The sequence below is a fragment of the Apodemus sylvaticus genome, chromosome 15 (genome assembly GCF_947179515.1).
Source record: "Apodemus sylvaticus chromosome 15, mApoSyl1.1, whole genome shotgun sequence".
NCBI classification, from domain to species: Eukaryota; Metazoa; Chordata; class Mammalia; order Rodentia; family Muridae; genus Apodemus; species Apodemus sylvaticus.
The window spans coordinates 81,313,012-81,335,423 of NC_067486.1; positions in this window are offsets into that span (position 1 = coordinate 81,313,012).

The following is a 22,412-nucleotide window of genomic DNA, read 5'->3' on the forward strand; positions in this document are numbered from 1 at the left end:
TAGAATGAATATTTCATAGTGTGAATACACTCAATAAAAGAGTGCAGGAATCTGATGAGTTTCAGTCTATTTCTCGGGTATTTGTTCAGATCATTAAGTTTAAACTGGATTCTTGAGCCCAAACATCATTGAAGCACAACATTAAGCCTTGTCTCAATCATTATTCAAGTTGTTTCAAGAAGCTCCTCCAGGACTACTCAAGGAGATTGATGTTTCAAGAAGATAACTTGTTTTAAAAGATGATTACACCAAGATGCAACTTTCTTCTAATGGACCATTAGAAACAATGACTTAGCCCAGGCTTTGATCAGGATGAACATTTTACCCCAACCCAGTTCCCTCTGTTCATTATATTATATCCCATTACCCCATATGTGAAATTTGTCCTATAATCCAGACTGGGTCAGTACATACAGTGCTCAGACCCTTCTTGGTGACTTAGATCTTCTATGTTTAACACAGTCTGTTCATCTCAATCATTAGCCTGAGCTTAGTTCCAATATCTAGCCCTCTAACTTAATGTGAGGAAAGCCATCCATACCTTTACAACCTTTTGTCTTGTCCAGGGTACATATCCTTGTTCCAGTCAAGTTTATTGAGACCACAACAGATACAAAATATAAAAAAGTAGATATGCACAGGACTCATCACCAAAAAGCAAACAATATGAAATGTTGAACATTATACCTCCCCATAAATTAAACAGTCTATATAAATTCTCTCTAGTGGGACCTGTCTAGTTAACCCTAGTACAAATTGTTAAAATAGAAATCATAAAATGATTAAAAATTCAAGGTGTTTAAAGAAGACAAACATATCAATGAACTTAAAGAAGATACTAATGAATAAGTGAGTGTTAGCCAACAAAACAAAATAAAAACTATAGCTCAATAAAATTATGAAGATGATTCAGAATTCAAAGGTTAAGATAGAAAACAAAACTGAATCAAAGATGGATTTTTTTTTTTCGAGACAGAGTTTCTCTGTATAGCCCTGGCTGTCCTGGAACTCACTCTGTAGACCAAGCTGGCCTCGAACTCAGAAATCCGCCTGCCTCTGCCTTCCAGAGTGCTGGGATTACAGGCGTGCGCCACCACCGCCCGGCTCCAAAGATGGAATTTAAAAACTCAGTAAACTAATATGTCATGGGGGAAATCCATATAAGTAGAATACATCACGTACAAGATCATGTCTTAAGGGTAAAATATTATGAGATCACAGAAGCATAATATATAAAAATTAAAACCAAAAGAAAGGAACAACCAGAAATTGGGTTACACCAGGAAGAACAAATATTTGAATTATCAGAGTAGCTGAGAGAGAAGAATCTCAGGTCTATGCCACAGAACAGATCTTCCGCAAGATTGTAGAAGAAAACTTTCCAAAATTAAGGAAATATATACTCATACACATACAAGAAGTACACAGAACACCAAATAGACAAGACCAGAAAAAACATCTTATTGCATACTATATTCAAAATACTAAGTATAAAATACAAAGAAAGTTTTGAAAGTTACAAGGGGAAAACCAAAGTCACAATATAAAGAAAATCCATCAGAATTATCTTTCTCAGTGATGACTTAAAAGCCAAGAATTGTCAGCTATGATGTACTTCAAATACTAAAAGACCATAGATGCCAAACTGGATTACCATACCTAACAAAAAATCCTTCTGTAATACCGACTCAACCCACCTGTGGGTTCTTGAAGAGGTTCCTGAGGAGTGGAATGAGGACCTAGGGGCAAGAGACTCAAGAAATGGAGACAAGGCAGAAATCTGATCAAGTCATTTAATGCAAGTTCACATAGCCATTATATGGTAAAGCCTTTGGCAGATTAAAACAGCAAAGATAAACTACCTAACTTTTACAGAGAATCTAATCTAAAGTATATGTCAGCGCACTGTGCCTCATCAAAAGCTCAGGGTACAGTCAGCATGAACATTCACAGACTGATCAAACCACTTTCCATGAGTAATGCCCTCACCTTGACCCTGCTCAGACCTGAGAAAGACATGTGTGACTCCAATAGTTTCCTATATGTACCCCTTGTATAAAATGAAATAGAAGCCAAAGGATGAGTGCCTGTCTTAGGTTCCCCTGTAAGCAGCTTCAAGTCATATTTACAACCATCTATGAATAAACATCTAGCAAAGGGATGCCTTCTGTCTTAGCTCAAAAACATAATGACCCTTGTAAGGCTGTTACCATGAGGATTACCCATCATTGACTACTCATCTGCTAAGGCTTGATGCTGATAGCGAACTTGTATTGGTTTATATTGAATTGAATCAATATGTTGTTTCAGAAGGTCATCAGCTTATTAATCAAAACTGTATCAAGGGACAATATGATGAGCAGACCTAACAACAGCTCAAGCAGAGAAGATAGAAGAGTAGTCAGCCATAGGGAAGTACTAAACCAAGTCCTACATCATCCTGTATCCTTTTACCTCAACTTCTTACAAGCCTCTAACCCTTCACATGCCTTGGCTATAGAATCTTCTATGACTCCAGTGTGATCAGCATAAAAACAACATTCTTCCTTTAGGGAAGCACATAAACCTCCTTGTTGCAAAATATAAAGCTAAACCCCTTCTATTTTGAAGAAATACTTAGATAAGGATGTTATGGAATCTCTCATAAGAGTCATAGCTGCTTCTAAATTCTCTAAAGCTTCATCTCTGGCTACTTGAAGTTCATTATAATGTTTGTATTGCAGAACAAGTGAGGAAATACCAGTGCCAGTTCCAATGTTTCCCAACCCCAGCAAAACAGTCATAGTCACAGCAGTTACAGGTTCTCTGGTCATTCTACTAAGGAACAGGGTGTCATGGGGGTCCCAGACATCTAAAAGGCCTGACCAGAAAAACAGTAACATGTGGAACAAGTTGCACTAGAACACAAAAATCAGTTTTCAAAAAAATCTAAGGAAACATAGTAATTCTACTGTCATAAGCCCACCAGAAATTTTCTGGTGGCACCAAATAGTAGCATTGAACACCCTATGAATGGCACAAAAATCACCATAGTCTCTGGGTAACTGACCAGTGCATAAGCCAGTCCCCACTATAGACAAAAGGGTAACTCCTTCATGAGATTGATGCCGTTGACAAGCAGCCTGAGCAGAAGCCAGCCTGATAGTTTCATTAGAGGCTACGGTTTCATAAAATGGTAGATTGGAGGAAAGGCAGAGCCAATAGTCTTTAGTAAAGCTAGGTTGAGAAAAAGTTAATGCTGAAAAGGATCTACTGACAAGCTTAAACAATTCCTCATGGGAAGAGGCCAATGGTGACTGACGGGGGAATCAGGCTTGGATGACTCACAGAAATGGGATTTGGAGTAATGTAATCTGGATACAGTAAAGGTGTATCCAGTAATTAATTTTTACCAAGACCCTGCATAAGTGCATAAGTGAAACAGCCTTCTTGACCTGTTTAATTCTGAAAGTATTACCAGCATTATAACCTCCTGGTATGTAGACTTGAATACCCCCCACAAAACCCCCTGACCAATTAACCCTCTTACCCCTGTCAGTGAATGAAATATCTGAGGTGGGATAGACAGTTTTGCTTCATTTACAAGAATAGATATTATCCATAAACACATAGCGTTTATGTCTCATAGAGATGCCAGAATCTTGTCCCCTGAGATACATAGTAATCAAGTCTCCCCTTATCCTTCCAGTAGATGTGCCCAGAAGTTCCACAACCTGAGATGCATAATAAAAATAATCATAGAGCCACAAGGTTTTTCATCAGAATCATGGGCAGGACATATGTAAAATGTCCTTGAAGTGTCTTGAGTTCAGGTGGCACAGCTAAATAAGTCCTTCCATGAGAGGGTGATTTCCAGAAACCAGGTTACAGGATTTCTTGTTCTTGTCACTGATTTAAGTTTTCTTCTCTTTCCATCTTCTTCGATCCACATCAGCTCCATTGGCTCATGCACTTCAGGAATGCAGGCAGCCTTCACAACCATCTGGATCATGACCAACAGCACTGTGGAAAAAAAGGCTTGGCCTGCATACCTGACATAGAGAAAGTGGGTGGAGGGGAGGCTGCCCAGCATCAGCCTTGTTCTTCAGTAGTCTGCAAGGCTGGGAAAATGGCAGGTGGGGCCCAAGTAGGGGAAAATGGGTCGGGCCCTGCACCAGGGTAGCAATGGCTTTGCAGAGGGAAGGCTGCCCAGCTAGCAGGGAAGGGGGTCCTTTCTCAGAAGGCAGTGCCATTCTGGAATGGGCCTCCTGGGTAATTGTAGAGGGAAGCTTGGCTGGGAAGAGGCTGAGACCTTTCTTGCTGGAGATACTGAGACCTGTTCTATGCTTCTACATGGTAGGTTTTGATAAGAAGAGACAGTTCATAATTCCAAAGCTTTATTATAAACAGTAGAAAGAGAAAAGGAGATAGAGAAGTAAAGAGAGAAAGAAAAGTTAGAGGGATGAGATCTGGCCATGACTATGTGGAAAGAGAGGAAGAGAAAGGGGAGAGAAGGAAAATGGGGGAACAAGAGCAAGGGCAAGAGAGCTAGGAGGGGCCAAGAAGTCCCCTTTTTATAGTGGGCTGGGTTACCTGGTCCTTGTCAGGTAATTGTGGTGCTTGGAAAACCTGGATGCAGCCAGGTGACTGTGGGGGTGGAGTTCAGTCAGAACACTAGGGGCCTGGACCCACATGACTGATGGCAACAGGGTTATGGAGTGCAGGAGTCAGGAGTATGATCCTGAGTATCTGGGAGCATGTCTCACTAGTTCCATCCCTTGTAGAATATTCTACTGGGTCTCTGGAGTAAGCCTCGCTCAACCAGACCACAGACTGCCTTTCATGGTCCCACATAGCATGATGTTTTTCATCTGAAATAAATGATATTTTCTCAGGGACTCAGCCCTGGATAAATCATTAATTTATTTCACCAGTCTTTCTGGTAGCCATCTTGCAGAGTCAGCTTGATGATCAAAAATACAAGCAGATCCTGTCCTTCCACATGACCTTTGCATACTTGGATTTGGAATCTGCATTCCAAAAACAATCATCTGCAGATTTACCATCCGTGTCCACATTTAAAAAAATTAAAATGAAAGGAGAATGTTGAAGTATGTTTTGAGGTCTTCTTTGGGGGTATCATCCCCCCCCTTTAATTTAATAAAAAGATGATTTAGAATGCCATTGGCTCTTTCCACAATACCTTGGCCTTGTGGGTTATAGGGTATGCCTGTTTTTGATGTAGTCTGTTAGTCTACAAAAGCTTTTTAAACTATGAGAGCAATAAGCAGGTGCATTATCAGTCTTAATACAAGAAGGGAGACCTATTATGGAAAAACAATAAAAGAGATGTGAAATAACATAATCACTGCTTCTCCTGTATGTAGGGAGGCTAAAACTAATCCACTAAAGGTATCTACCCAGACATGAAGAGATTTTAATTGCCCAAATTCAGGAACATGAGTAACATCCATTTGCCATAAAGTATTGGGCATCAGTCCTCGAGGGTTAACTCCCAAATGAGGGACACGTAGCAGTTTAACACATTCTGTGCATTGTTTAACAATTTGACAACTCTGATCTTGAGTTAACCCAAATCAAAGCTGTAATGCTCTAGAATTTAAATGATGTAATTTGTAAGTCTCTTGAGACTCCTGTAATTGAACAAAGAAAGCATTTCTAATGGCAGCACCAGCTTTGGCATTACCAAGAGATAAGAAGAGATAAGGCATCTGGGAGATTAATGTGGGCTCTAAAATGTCTCAAGGAAAACTGTAACATCAGCTCCAGTGTCAATGAGCCCAGAAAATGTATTTCCATTAATCCAGATATTTAATATAGGCTTTTCTAATTCAATATGAGTAACCCAATAAGTATCTGAGGATCCAAGTCCTCCACAGTCTCCGGTGGGATTAACATGCTTATGTTCTGAGGATAGTAAAGGCAACAGTTATAACTGTGCAATCCACTGATGAGCATTAATAGTTATTATGTATTTGGTAGCAATGTCCATAATTTTAATTTCCCTTTATTTATCTTTTCAGTGACTCCAGGAACCACCTGGAGTCCCTGCAGGAAAAACCTGCAATCCCTTCATGGTGGATCTACTTATACATAAGATAAGACCCCAAACTCCTTATTTTAAAGGGCCAAAGACTCCAGTAGACAAAGCCTGAGGTCCTATTTCTGGGGTTAGTATTGTGTAGGAGGAGGCCCAGAGGTCCAATCCTGTGATTCCTGGGGTTGCTGTTTTGAGGCCATGAATGGATTCTTGTTCAGAGTGGCCCCTTCTGTTCTGGTTCCTTGAAAACAGCACTAACCTTTCAAAGATCTGTATATGGAGCTGCTGATTTTGTTGACAGAGCTGTTTATGAAAATCTAGCGCTCCTACCACTGGCCCATGAGGGCTATAAGGAGGTGGCCAATTAAAAGGAGGCCCATCTTCATTATGATATTTGAAAGCCTCTTTTTCTAACTCCTCTGCACTTACTGGGTTGAAATCACTTTCTTCTGAAGTTTCAGAGTCATTAATGACCTCAGCAACTGTCTTCTTTTACTTATTAATGTTATAAACCTTCTGCTTGTCTTCCCTGGCACCAAAATTCTTTTTAACATTATTTTTGTTTCTAACCTTTGAAGTTTGTGAGAGCTCTTCCTTAAGACTAACCTCTAATTCTTTTAAATCAGGGTAAACATTTTGTTTTGATTTCTTTTTCTCAACTTCCCTTTTGGATTCCTCAGACTTCACGGCTCTTCATGACAGTCTCTTCTTCACTATCTAAACTAATTCAAGCTAAATCTTTTTTTGAGTCAGAAATTGACTTCTCTTTCCATAATAATTTCTGACCCTCTGTTCCAGCTGCCAACACTGAAACAGATGGATTTCTGAAAAAGTCGTTAATTAGACTCCAATAGGAAAAGCCTGTTAGTTTCTTAAATTCTTAATTTTAACTTTTACTCCTCACATCTGAAGAGTTTGTTTTAACTGTCATGTATTTTTCATCCTGACTTATGTCTTGACCCATGATTTATGACAAAAAAGAAATTGCCAGGTTAGCAATCACTTTACTTACTTTCACTTTAGTCCACTCAGCTACACTTTCTTAAGTAAGTCCTTTACACAATCCACCATACTTCAGGTTTCTTCCTCAGGCACCATGTGAACCTGCCTACAGATTCTCGAAGAGGTTCCTGAGGGGTGGAGTGAGGAACTAGGGGCAAGAGACACGAGAAATGGAGACAAGACAGGATTCTGATCAAGTCTTGTTTAATGCAGGTTCACATAGCCATTATATATATATGTAAAGCATTTGGCAGCAAAAATTAAAAAGTATGTGGGAAGGAACCAGCAAAAATAAACAACCTGACTTCTACAGAGAATCTAATCTAAAGTATATGTCAGCACACTGTGTCTCATCAAAAGCTCAGGGTACAGTCAGCATGAATTATGACACAAAAGAAATTGCCAGGTTAGCAATCAATCACTTTACAGTTCCCAGACTGACCAAACCACTTTCTGGGACTAATGCCCTCACCTTGATCCTTCTCAGGCCTGAGAAAGACATGTCTGACTCCAACAGTCTCCTACAACAGACTAAAAGAATTTATATTTACCAAACCAGCTCCATGGAGAATATTAAAACCATATTTCAGAAAAAAAAAGCAATTAACATAGTTGAGATACTCTAGAAAGAAAACAAATAATGATATTATTACTAAGTACAGAAACACAAAGTACAACTTAGACAAACAGCAACAAAATAATGGTAATCAGCACTCAACATATAATAAAAAATGTTATTATTGTGGGCATTAACTTTGGAATCAATCAACAGACACAGGGTAGACAACCAGAAAAGGAAAGAAAATCCATCCTATTGTCTTCAGGAAACTCATCTTGACATTAAAGATAGGCACCACCTTAAAGTCAGAATGAATTAAAGGACCAAAGCAAATGGACAAAAGAAAGATGCATGCATTCATATCAACATATCAGACAAGATAAATGTTGAACTGAAACTGATCAAAAGAGTCAGTTTATTACAATAAAGGAAACAATTAAGAAGACATTACAATCCTAAAGCATATATGCACCAAAGTCTGATTCACCAAATTTTATAAAAAGCATACTATGGAATTTAAAACACAGATTAACAAAAACTCAATAATATTGGGCTATTTCAATACCCCAATTTTTCTAATACACAGGTCATCTGGATGAAAAACAAACAGAAATGTAAGAATTAAATGATACGATGAATAAAATGGATTTAGCTGGCATCTACAGAATATTCCATTCAGAGATCAAAGAATATACATGTGGAACTTTATCTAAAATAGGCCACATCTTTTAAAACAAAACAAAATATATCATAAGAATTTCAGAAAAATGAAATAACTCCATATAATATATGTGATCACAGTGTGGTAAAATTTAAAGTGATTTGAATTTATAGTTTTAACAATTACATGGGTTTACAGAAATTAAACTGTTCATTAATGAGTTATGAATGAATCAAATAATTAATAATATAAATAAATTCTACAGTTAAGTGAAAATAAAAATAAAATACAACAAAACCTCTGGAACAGGTTAAAAGCCCTAAGTCAGTAATAGTAAATAGTAAAAATTGGAGCAGAAATTAATGAAGTAGAGACAAAGAAAGCAGTACTAAGATTTGATTAATCTAAAGACATTTTTATTAAGAAGGTAACTGTGATAGACAGATCCTTGGCTTAACTAACTAAAAGAAGTGAAACAATGGCTCAAAAAGGAATGTCTACAAAGAGCAGAAAAGAATCCTAGTGTAATATAAGGGAATACTTTAAAAACTTGTACTATATTAATTTGTAAAATATAAAGGAAGTGTACCAATTTTATATGTAGCAAATCTACCAAACTAAGAATTCCACAGCTGAAACAGAGTCATAATGAATAAAAGGATTAAAACAATAATCAAAACTATTCTAGCAAAAACAAATAAAAAATATAGCAACAGCAACACCACCAACAATAAAAGGCCTATATAAATTTACCTTGAAATTCATCCAGATTTTAAATATCTATAACAAATTCTTCACAAATTCATAAAAACATTATCATTTTCATTATATCTGAAGAATAGCTTATACTTGTAATTTTCTTATTAAAGAAAGATAAAATTGTTTAGATAATATGTTTATTAAGTGATTAATACCTTTACCACAAAGGAAAACTGGGGTTGAAAATAATTAAAAAGCAAAATGTAGACCTTCTGGTCTGGGTCATTTTACCTTTGGCTTGAACTTTGTAGCCAGTCCCATCCAGAGCATGGGTACCTTCCAGTCTGGGCTGGTTTACCTTGGGCTCCAACTTTGCACCCAGTCTCATAAACCCAGAGGAAGCAACACTTCTAGGTGCTCTAACACAACCAGAATCATAGGATCAGAGGTGAGGAAGACATGGCATCTGTCCTAATACCACCAGGAATAACTGGGATCAGCAGAATACAGGGAAACAGGAACCCTGACAGACCAGTGGCATGGGTACCTTCTTGTCTAGGCTGGTTTACCTTGGGAGTAAACTCTGCAGACAGTCCCATAACACCCAGAGGAATCTCTACTCCTATGCTCTCTAACATGCTCAGGATTACAGGATCACAGGATCACAGGATTTTAGGATCACAGGAGCTTGGTCACAACAGGATCTTAGGGCCCTAAAGGCAGCTTGACTTCCAGGAGCTTTGACACACCCAGAATCTCAGGATCACACTATTCTAGAATTACAGGACTACAGAGGAAGCTGGACTTGGAGGAGTTATGATACATCCAGGATCACAGGAAGGACAGTCTCCCCTGAGATAAAGTGAGGGCAAGTACCACTAGAGAAAACTAGATGTCAGGAGGCAAGTATAAAAACATAAGCAGCATAAACCAATGTAACTTGGCAACATCAGAACCTAATTTTTCCTATTATAGCAAGTCCTGGATACACCATCACACCAGAAAAGCAAAATTCAGATTTAAAATCGCTTCTAATGATAATGATAGAGGACTTTAAGGACATAAATAGGTCATTTTTTCTTCAGCAACTGAGAGGCAGGTAGGGCCAGGAGTGCAGAGAACACAGGAGTGGCAGAGCAGCAGGGACAGGATCTATCCAGGTTCCAAATGGGATAGATAAACAGGACCCAGCATTTTGCTGCATCCAGGAAACTCACCTCAGTATTAAAGATAAACACTACCTCAGAGTAAAGCACTGGACAACAATTTTCCAAGCAAATGTTTCCAGGAAACAAGCTGAAGTAGTTATTCTAATATCTGATAAAATCTACTTTCAACCAAAAGTCAACAAAAAAGAAAAGGAAGGACACTTCATACACATCAAAGGAAAAAAATCTACCAAGAAGAGCTCTCAATTCTGAACATTTATGCTCCAAATGCAAGGGCACCTACATTTACAAAAGAAACTTTACTAAAGCACAAAGCACACATTGCACCTCACACAATAATTGTGGGGGACTTCAATGCCCAACTCTCACCAATGGACAGATCAGCGAAACACAAAATAAGCAGAGACACAGTGAAAATGACAGAAGCTATGGATGAAATGGATTTAACAGATATCTTTAGAATGTTTCATCATAAATCAAAAGAATATACCTTCTTCTCAGCACCTTATGGTACCTTCTCCAAAACTGACCATATAATAGGTCATAAAACAGACTTCAGCAGATATAAGAAGATTGACACAATTCCATGCACCCAATCAGATCACCATGGACAAAGGCTGGTCTTCAATAACAACAAAAACAACAGAAAGCCCACATATACATGGAAACTGAAAACACTCTACTCAAGGATAACTTGGTCAAGAAAAAATAAAGAAATGAAAGACTTTCTAGAATTTAATGATAATGAATTCATAACATACCCAAACTTATTGGACACAATGAAAGCAGTGCTAAGAGGAAACAGGAAAGAGCACACACTAGCAGCTTAACAGCATACCTGAAAGCTTTAAACAGAAAGAGACAAATATACCCTAGAGAAGTAGATAGCAGGAAATAATCAAACTCAAGGCTGAAATCAACCAAGTAGAAACAAAAAGAACTATACAAAGATCAACCAAACCAGTAGCTCATTCTTTAAAAAAAACCCAACAAGATCAATAAACCCTTAGCCAAACTAACCAGAGTGTACAGAAAGAGTATCCAAATCAGCAAAATCAGAAATGAAAAGGGAGATATAACAACAGATACTAAGGAAATCCAAAAAAAAATCAAATCCTATGACAAAAGCCTGTATTTAAGAAAAGTCGAAAATCTAGATGAAATGGACAATTTCCTAGACATATACCAGGTACTAAATTTAAATCAGGATCAGATAAATGATATAAATAATCCCATAACCTCTAAAGAAATTGTAGCATTCATGAATAGTCTCCCAAACAAAAAAAATCCCAGGATGAGATGGGTTTAATGCAGAGTTTTATCAGATCTTCAAAGAAAACCTAATACCAATACTCTTCAAACTACTCCACAAAATAGAAACAGATGGAACACTACCCAACTCGTTGTATAAAGCCACAATTACTCTGATACCTAAACCACACAAAGACCCAACAAATAAAGAGAACTTTAGACCAATTTACCTTATGAATATTGATGCAAAAATACTCAAAAAGATCTTGCCAATCCAATTTAAGAAAACATCAAAAGGATCATCCACCATGATCAAGTTGGCTTCATCCCAGGGATGCAAGGATAGTTCAATGTAAAAAAAAATCTATCAATGTAATTTACTACATAAACAAACTCAAAGAAAAAACCAGGATCATTTCATTAGATACTGAGAAGGCATTTTACAAAATCTAACATCTCTTCATGATAGAAGTCTTGGAAAGATCAGGAAATCAAGGCCCATACCTAAACATAGTAAAAGTGATATACAACAAATGAGTAGTCAACATCAAACTAAATGTACAGAAAGTTGAAGCAATCCCATTGAAATCAGGGACTAACCAAGGCTGCCCATTCTCTCCCTACCTCTTCAAAATAGTACCCAAAGTCCTAGCCAGAGCAATTAGACAGCAAAAGGAGGTCAAAGGAATTCAAATTGGAAAGGAAGATGTCAAAGTATCACTATTTACAGATGATATGGAGGTATACTAGATTGACCCAAAAATTACAGCAGAGAACTGCTGAAGTTGTTTAACTTCAGCAAAGTGACTAGATATAAAATTAACTCAAACAAATCAGTCACCTTCCTATACTCAAAGGATAAAGAAGCTTAGAAAGAAATTATGAAAGGACATCCTTCACAATAGTTACAATAAATATAAAATACCTTGGTGTGACTCTCACCAAGCAAGTGAAAGATCTGTATGACAAGACATTTAAGATTTTGAAGAAAGACTTGAAGAAGATCTCAGAAGATGGAAAGCTCTCCCATGCTCATGGATTGGCAGGGCTAATATAGTAAAAATGGCCATCTTGCCTAAAGAAATTACAGATTCCATGCAATCCCCATCAAAGCTCCAACTTAATTCTTCATAGAGTTAGAACAATCTCAAAACTTATTTAGAATAAAAAACCCAGTATAGTGCAAACTATTCTCAACAATAAAAGAACTTCTGGTAGAATCACCATCCCTGAACTCAAACTGTACTACAGAGCAACAGTGATAAAGAAATAGAAGCAGTTGTTAATAGTTTCCCAACTAAAAAAAGGCCCAGGACCAGATAGGTTTAGTGGAGAATTCTATAGGACCTTCACTATTTCACAAAGTAGAATCAGAAGGAATACCACCCAATTTGTTCTATGAAGCTACAATTACACTTATGCCTAAACCACACAAAGACCAAAAAAAGAAAGAGAAATTTTGACCAATTACCCTTAGGAATGTTACTAACAGAAATCAAGGCAACATGGCACCATCTGAACCCAATTCTCCCACAAAAGAAAGTCCTGGATACCCCAACACACCAACAAAGCAAGATTTGGATTAAAATCACAGGTCATGATGCTGATGGCAGGCTTCAAGAAGGACATAAATAAGTCCCTTAAAGAAATACAGAACACAAGTAAACAGGGAGAAGACCTTAAAGAACTACGGGAAAATACAAGAGAACAGGTGAAGGAATTGAACAAAACCATACAGAATCAAAAAATGAAGGTAGAAACAATAAGGAAATCACAAAGGGAAACAACTCTGGACATAGAAAACCTAGGAAAGAAGTCAGGAGTCATGGATACAAGCATCAACAACAGAATACAAGAGATCGAAGAGAATCTCAGATGCAGAAAATACTATAGAAAGCATTGACAAAACAGTCAACGAAAATGTAAAATGCAAAAAGATTCTGTCACAAAACATCCAGGAAATCCAGAACAAAATGAGAAGACCAAACCTAAAGATTATAGGTATAGAAGGGAGTGAAGATTTCCAACTTAAAGGGCCAGTAAATGTCTCAACAAAATTATAGAAAAAAATTCCCTAATCTAAAGAAAGAGATGCCCACGAACATACAAGAAGCCTACAGAACTATAAATAGATTTGACCAGAAAAGAAATTCCTTCCATTACATAATAATTAAAATGCCAAATGTACTAAACACAGAAAGAATATTAAAAGCAGTAAGGGAGAAAGATCAAGTAACATATAAAGGTAGACCTATTAAAATTGCACCAAACATCTAAATAGATATTATAAAAGCCAGAAGAGCCTGGGCAGATGTCATACAGACCCTAAGGGAACACAAATGCCAACCCAGGCTACTATTTCTTAATATCTCTTAATATCAATGGACTCAATTCCCGAATAAAAAGACATAGACACTGCATATTTAAACGGGACCCAACATTTTGCTGCATACAAGAAATGCATCTCAGTGACAAAGATTAAAAGGTTGGAACACACTCTTCCCAGATTAAAAGGTTGGAACACACTCTTCCAAGTAAATGGTCCTAGGAAACAAGCTGGAGTAGCCATTTTAGCATCTATTAAAATAATCTTTCAACCGGAAGTCATAAAAAAAAAAAGACATGGAAGGACACGTTATACTTATCAAGGAAAAAATCTAGCAAGGAATACTTTCAATTCTCAACATCTATACTCCACAATGCCAGGGCATCCTCATTCATAAAAAACTTTACTGAAGCTTAAAAAAACACATTTCCCCTCACACAATAATTGTGAGTGACTTAAACAAACTTAAGTTTGGGACCAAGTGAATTTAATATATTTCTGTAGAACATTTCATCCTAAATCAAAATATTATACTTTCTTCTCAGCATTTCATGGTATTTTCTCCAAAACTGGCCATATAATTGGTCACAAAACAGACCTCAACAGATGTAAGAAGATGAAACTTATCCCATGCCTCATATCAGATCATTATGGAGTAAGGGTGGTCTTCAATAGCAACAAAAACAACAGAAAGATAACATACACAGGGAAGCTGAACAGTGCTCTACTCAATGATACCTTAGTCAAGGATGGAATAAGGAAAAAAATCTAAGAATTTTTAGAATTTAATGAAAATGAAGGCACAACATACCCAAAATTATGGGACACAATAAAAGCAGTGCTAAGAGGAAAACTCATAGCTCTGAGTGTCTCCAAAAAAGAAGATGGAGAGCGCATACACTAGTAGCTTAACAGCACACCTGAAAGCTTTAGAACAGAAAGAAGCTAATACAACCAAGAGGAATAGAAGGCAGGAAATCATCAAACTCAGGGCTGAGATCAACCGAGTAGAAACAAAAAGAACTATACAAAGGATCAACCAAACCAGGAACTTGTTCTTTGAGAAAATTAGCAAGATAGATTAAACCCTTTTCCAGACTGACCTGAGGGCACAGAGAGAGTATCCAAGGTAACAAAATCAGAAAGGAAAAGTGAACAACAGAAACAGGAAATTTTAAAAAATAAAAAAAATTAAATTGAGGATGATTTAAAAAATTCATCAGACCCTACTACAAAAGGTTATACTCAACACAACTGAAAAATCTGGATGAAATGGACTATTTCCTAGACAGATACCAAATACCAAAATTAAATCAGGATCACATAGATCATCTAAATGGTCCCATAACCCCTAAAGAAATAGAAGTGGCCATTGAAAGTCTCCCAACCCAAACCAGCACAGGACCACATGGTTTTAGTGCAGAATTCTATCAGACTTTCAAAGAAAACCTAACACCAATACTCTTCAAACTATTCCACAAAATAGAAACAGAAGGAACACTACCCAACTCATTCTATGATGCTACAATTTTATTGGTACCAAAACCACACAAAGATCCAACAAAAAAGAGAACTTGAGACCAATTACCCTGATGATTATTGATACAAAAATGGTCAATAAAATTCTTGCCAACCAAATCCAAGAGCATATCAAAATGATCATTCACCATGATCAAGTAGGCTTCATCCCAGGGATGCAAGGACGGTTCAATATACAGCAATCCATCAATGTAATCCACTACATAAACAAATTCAAAGAAAAAAAAAACATGGCCATTCCATTAGATGTTGAGGAAATGTTTGACAAAATTCAGCTTCCTTTCAGGTAAAAAGTCTTGGAAAGAACAGGAATTCAAGGTCCATACCTAAATATAGTAAAAGCAATGTATAGCAAATGAGTAGCAAACATCAAACTAAAAGGAGAGACACTTGAAGCAATCCCACTAAAATCAGGGACTAGACGAGACTGCCCTCTCCCTCCATATTTATTCAATATAGTACTTGATGTTCTAGCTAGCACAATTAAACAACAAAAGGAGGTCAAAGGGGTTCAAATTTGAAAGGAAGAAGTCAAACTATCACTATTTGCAGATGATGAGATCGTATACTTAAGCGACCCAGAAAATTCTACCAGAGAACTCCTAAAGCTGAGAAACAACTTCAGCAAAGTGGCTGGATATAAAATTGCCTCAAACAAATCAGTAGCCTTTTTATACTTAAAGGACAGATTGGCTGAGAAATAAATTAGGGAAAGTACAACATTCACAATAGTCACACACAATGTATAGTATCTTGGTGTGACTCTAATAAAAGAAGTGAAAGATCTGTATGTCAAGAACTCCAAGTTTCTGAAGAAAGAAATTGAAGAAGACCTCAGAATATGGAAAGATATCTCATGCTCATAGAGGGGCAGAATTAATATAGGAAAAATGGCCATTTTGCCAAAAGCAATCTACAGAATCAATGTAATCCCCATCAAAATGTCAAGCCAATTCTTCATTGAGTTAGAAAGAGCAATTCTCAAATTCATCTGGAATAACAAAAAATCCCAGATAGCTAAAACTATTCTAAACAGTAAAAGAACTTCTTAGGGAATATGTATCCTGGGCCTCAAGCTCATCTACAGAGAAATAGTGTTAAAAACTGCATGCTGTTTGTATAGTGACAGGCATGCAGATCCATGGAATAGAATTGAAGACCCAGAAATGAACTCACACACCTATGCTCACTTGATATTTGAGAAAGGAGCTAAAATAATCCAGTGTGGAAAAATGATAGCCTGTTCAACAAATGGTAGCTAGCATGCAGAAGAATGCAAATCTATCCATTCTTATCTCCTTATAGTAAGCTCTCTTCAAGTGGATCAAGGACCTCCATAAAAATCCAGACGCACTGAAACTAATAGAAAAGGACCTGGGGAAGAGCCTTGAGTACATGGGCACAGAGGAAAATTCCCTGAATAGAACACTAATAGCTTATGCTCTAAGATCAAGAATTGACAAATGGGACCTCATAAAATTACAAAGTTTCTGTAAGGCAAAGGACATTGTCAATAGCACAAAACAGCAACCAACAAATTGGAAAAAGATCTTTCCCAACCCTACATCTGACAGAGGGCTAATATCCAATATGTACAAAGAACCCAAGGAGTTAGATTTCAGAAAGCCAAATAATTCTATTAAAAATGGGGTAAAGAGCTAAACAAAGAATTTTCACCTGAGGAATATCGAATGGCTGAGAAGCACCTAAGAAATGTTCAACATCCTTAGTCATTATAGAAATGCAAATCAAAACAACCCTGAGATTTGACCTCACACCAGTCAGAATTGTAAAGATCAAAACCTCAGCAGAAAACAGGTACTGGCAGGGATATGGAGAAAGAGGAATACTCCTTCACTGCTGGTGGGGCTGCAAGTTGGTACAACCACTTTGGGAATCAGTTTGGCGGTTCCTAAGAAAACTGGGCATGATGCTACTGGAGGACCCTGCTATATCACTCCTAAGCATATACCCAAAGGATTCCCCAGCATTTAATAAGGATAAATACTCCACTATGTTCATAGAAGCCCTATTTATAATAGCCAGAAGCTGGAAAGAACCCAGATGTCCCTCAATGGAAGAATGGATACAGAAAATGTGATCTTATCTATCTATCTATCTATCTATCTATCTATCTATCTATCCACAATGGAGTACAATTCAGCCATTAAAAAATGAATTCATGAAATTTTTAGACAAATGCATGGAACTGGAGAATATCATTCTAAGTGAGGTAACCAAAAGAACACTCATGGTATGCACTCATTGTTAAGTGGATATTAGCCCAGAAGCTTGGAATACCCAAGACACAATTCATATATCAAATGATGCCCAAGAAGAAGGAAGAACAAAGTATGAATACTCTGGTCCTTCTAGAAGAGAGGGGGAACAAAGTACCCACAGTAGGAGACACAGAGACACGAAGTATGGAGCAGAGACTGAGGGAAAAACTATTCAGAGACTACCCACCTAATTATCCATCACTTATACAGTTATAAAACCCAGACACTATTATCGATGCCCTCAAGTACTTGTTGATTGGAGCTGAATATAGCTGTCATCTGGGAGGTTCTGCTAGTGAATGACAAATACAGAGGGGGACACTCTCAGCCAGCCATTGAACTGAGTGCAGGGTCCCCGATGGGAGAGCTAAACTCAAGGAGCTGTAGGGGTTTGTTGTACCATAGGAGGAATGATGATATGAACCACTCAGTACTCCCAGATCTCCCAGGAACAAAATCATCAACCAGATAGTACGCGTGGTGTTACTGCTCAAGATGCATAGGCAGCAGAGCATGACACTGATGGACATCAAAGGGAAGCAGGAGGAGGTTGCTTGGAAACAGGGGGAGGGGAGATGGCTTATGGGACTTTCAGGGGGGTCCAGAAAAAGGGAAATCATTTGAAATGTAAATAAAGAATATATCTAATAAATTATTAATTCATTAAATTGTTATGCAAATAGATGGAACTAGAAAATATAATCCTGAGTGAGGTAACCCAATAACAAAAGAACACACATGCTATGCCCTCACTGACAAGTGGGATATTAACCCAGAATCTTGGAATACCCAACATATAATTCAAAGACCTCAATAAAGGAAGTCCAAAGTGTGGGTTCTATGGTTCTTCTGAAACAGAGAATAAAATATTTACAAGAGTAAATATGGAGACAAGGTGTAGAATGGAGACTGAAGAAAATGTCATCTAGAGAGTGTCCCTCCTGGGGATTCATCCCATATACAGTCACTAGACTTCCACACTATTGTAGATGCCAAAAAAAAAAAAATGCTTGGTGAAAGGAGCCTGATATGGCTGTCTCCTGACAGGCCCTGCCAGAGCCTTGCAAATACAGAGAAAGATTCTCACCGCCAACCACTGGACTGAGTGTGGTGTCCTCAATGGAAGAGTTAGAGAAAGGACTGAAGGATCTGAAGGGGTTTGCAACTTCATAGGAAGAACAACAGTATCAATCAACCAGAACCCCTAGAGCTTCCAGGGACTAAGCTGTCAACCAAGGAGTACAGATGGATCCAGCTGCATATGTGGTGGAGGAATGCTTTATCAGGCATCAATTGCAGAGGTCCTTGGTCCTATGAAGGCTTGATAGATGCCCCAGAGTAGGGAAATTGAGGGTGGGGAGGTGAAAGTTTTGTGAGTGGAGGAACACCCTCAGAAGCAGGGGGAGGGAGGATGGGATAGGGTGTTTCTGGAAGGGGGAAGGAGATAACATTTGAAATGTAAATAAAGCAAATATCCAATAAAAAAAGAAAAATTGTAACTGTTAGATTTTTATCCTACTTATGTTGCCTAGTTGGTTCAAAAGAAAAGACGTTACTCAAGGTCAATTTATAAATGCCTATTATATTTTTAAATAGATAATTTACTTAATTAAAATAACTAGACTTCTAAGATGCTTTGACTATTTATAACTATTGTATACTTTTTTAAAAAAATCTTTAATCTTTTTTTACAGTACAGTCATCATTCACTTCTGGTTTGCCCTCCAACTGATTGATCCTATTCCTCCTCCCCCATTTCATGTCCCCCCTCCAGTCCTCTCCACTCCCTGTGGACTCAAGTCTCTCAAAGATTAGGTGCATCTTCTCTCACTGAGGCCAGACCAGGCAGTCCTCTGCTGTACATGTGTTAGTGGTCTCATACAAACTAGTGTTTACTGCCTGTTTGGTGGCTCAGTCTCTGAGAGATCTCATGGGTGCAGATTAGATGAGACTGCTGGTCTTCCTATGGTGTCACGTTCCTTCTCAACTTCTTCCAGCCTTTCCTTAATTCAACTACAGGGGTACCAAACTTCAGTCCATTGGTTTGGTGTTAAGTATCTGCATCATTCTCAGGCAGCTCTTTGTTGGGGACTATCAGAGGGCAATCATTCTAGTCTCCTGACTGTAAGCACAGCATAGCATCAGTAATAGTGTCAAGCCTTGGAGCCTCCCCTTGAGATGTATCCCAAGTTGGGCTGGTCATTGTACAGCCTTTCCCTCTTATCCATTTTTGTTCCTGCAGTTCTTTTAGACAGGAACATTTCTGGGTCAGAGTTTTTGATTGTGGGGTGGTAATACTACCCCTCCACTTGATGTCCTCTTTTTATACTGGAGGTGAACTTTACACATTCCCTCTTGCCACTGTTGGACATTTCATATAAGATTGCCCATTCTGAGTCTTAAGAGTCTGTTACATCCCACACCTCTGGTACATTCTGGAGGATCCCCCTTCCCACCCCCTGAAGTTGCATGTTTCCGTTCATTCTGCTGGAACTCAGGGCCTCACCCCTGTTTTTCCCCCACCTTAATCATGTCCCCATTTTCCCTTCCCTCTCCCCTAACCCAATCAGGTCCCTTATCTTCTCCTTCCTCCCCACTGTGTTTTCTTTCTTCTAAGTGGTATTGTGCCTGGGTATTTCTGTACTTTATGGACTAATATCCACTTATTAGTGAGCACAACGCATGCATGTCTTTTTGGGTCTGAGTTACTTCACTCAGGATGATATTTTCTAGGTCCATCCATTTGCCTGTAAAACTCATGATGTCCTCATTATTAATAGCTGAATAGTATTGCATTGTGTATAATAACCACATTTTCTGTATCCATTTTTCCATTTTGGGACATCTGGGTTGTTTTCAGCTTCTGGCTGTCACTGATATGGTCTCTATGGACATAGTGGAGTACGTGTCCCTGCGATATAGTGGGGCATCTCTAGAGTATATGTACAAAAGTGGTATAGTAGATTTCAGGTAGATCTATTTCCAATCTTCTGAGGAACCTCCAGGTTGATTTCCAGAGTGGCTGTACCAGTTTGTAATCTCACTAGCAATGGAGGTTTCTCCACATTCCCACAGACATGTGCTTTCACCTGAGTTTTTGATCTTAGCCATTCTGGTTGGTATAATGTGGAATCTCAGGGTTGTTTTGATTTGCATTTCCCTGCTTACTAAGGACTTTGACCATTTCATTTGTTTAAGCGCTTCTTGGTCATTAAAGATTCCTCTGTTTAGCTCTATATCCCATTGTTTGATTGGGTTCTTTGGTTTTTTGAGCTTAGCTTCTTGAATGACTTACTTATATGAGTATTAGTCCTCTCTCAGATGTGGAGTTAGTGAAGATATTTTTCCAATATATAGATTGCCAATTTGTCCTCTTGACTATGTCCTTTGCCTTATAGAAGATTTTCAGTTTCATGAGGTCAATTCTTGATCTAGACACGTGAAGTTCCATTCCTGAAATTCCCTCACCCCTACCCAATGAATTTTATGCTTTTCCCCACTTTCTCTTCTATTAGATTCAGTGTATCTGGTTTTAAGTTTAGGTCCTTGGTCCACTTGGACTTGAGTTTTCTGCAAGGTAGGAAATATGGATCTATTTTCATTTTTCTACATACTGACTGTGAGTTAGACCAGCACCATTTATTGAAGATGATTTCTTTTTTTCCCATAGTATATTTTTGGTTTCTTTATCAAAGATCAGGTTTCCATAAGTGTGTGGTTTTATTTTTGGGTCTTCAATTCTATTCCATTGATGAATCTGTCTATCTTTGTACCAATAGCATGCAACCTGTCTATCTTTGTACCAATAGCATGCAGTTTTTATCACTATGGCTGTGTAGTAAAGCTTCATGTCACAGATGGTGATTACCCCAGAAGTTCTTTCATTGCTAACATTTTTTTTGGCTCTCTTGGGTTTTTTTGTTTGTTTGTTTGTTTGTTTTCCATATGAAATGGGGAATAGCTCTTTCCATGACTCTGAAGAATTGTGCTGTAATGTTGATGAGGATTTTGTTGAATCTGTAGATTGCTTTTGATAGTATGGCCATTTTTACTATGTTAGTCCTATTAATCCATGGGCATGGGAGATCTGTTCATTCCTGAGATCTTAGATTTCTTTCTTGAGAAAGTTGAAGTTCTTTTCATAAAGATCACTCACTTGTTATTTCAAAATTCAGAATTTTAACATTGATTAATGGAGCTCTGATAAATTAATGGAATCAATTACAATTCATTTACAAGCTCTAGATTTTAATTTCTCTTAGGTTGTTTTCTGAATTTAAACTTAGAGATACTTTTCATCATGCATAAAACATCCTTGTTCACTCTGTATATTTATAGGTGTTTAAGGCACATGTTAACTGTATTTCTAAAGTATGCATTTTTACTTCAATAATACATACTAATGTATATTCTTTTGTAAACGAAAGTTCACAGAAGATTCAGGAAATCAATAGTCCTAAAACTTGGATCTGCCGGTAATAGATCATATCGACTCCAAATAAGTATACCTGTCCTTAAAACTGGGATTTTTTTCCTTGGTCTTGCAATTTCTTACTTTCCACAATTGCTAGACAATTTTAATTTCTGTTCCTAGTCTATATTTGTCTTAGCAGATTTTCACCTGGCTGGTAGACTCCATCCAGGGATCACCTGTGGAGCTTCTCAACTCTGGACTTGCTGAAAGCTTATGTTAACTAATTCAGCTGATGCAATTGCTTCTTGCCTTTCATCTGACTAACTAATCAGATGCTGTTACAATTTTTACAGGTGTGTCAAAAACTAAAATGCCTTTTGGACTACTGATTATTATTTTTTTCTGACTTTAATCATATTAATTAAATCATATAAATATATAATTTAATCATATTAAAATATGATTATTAT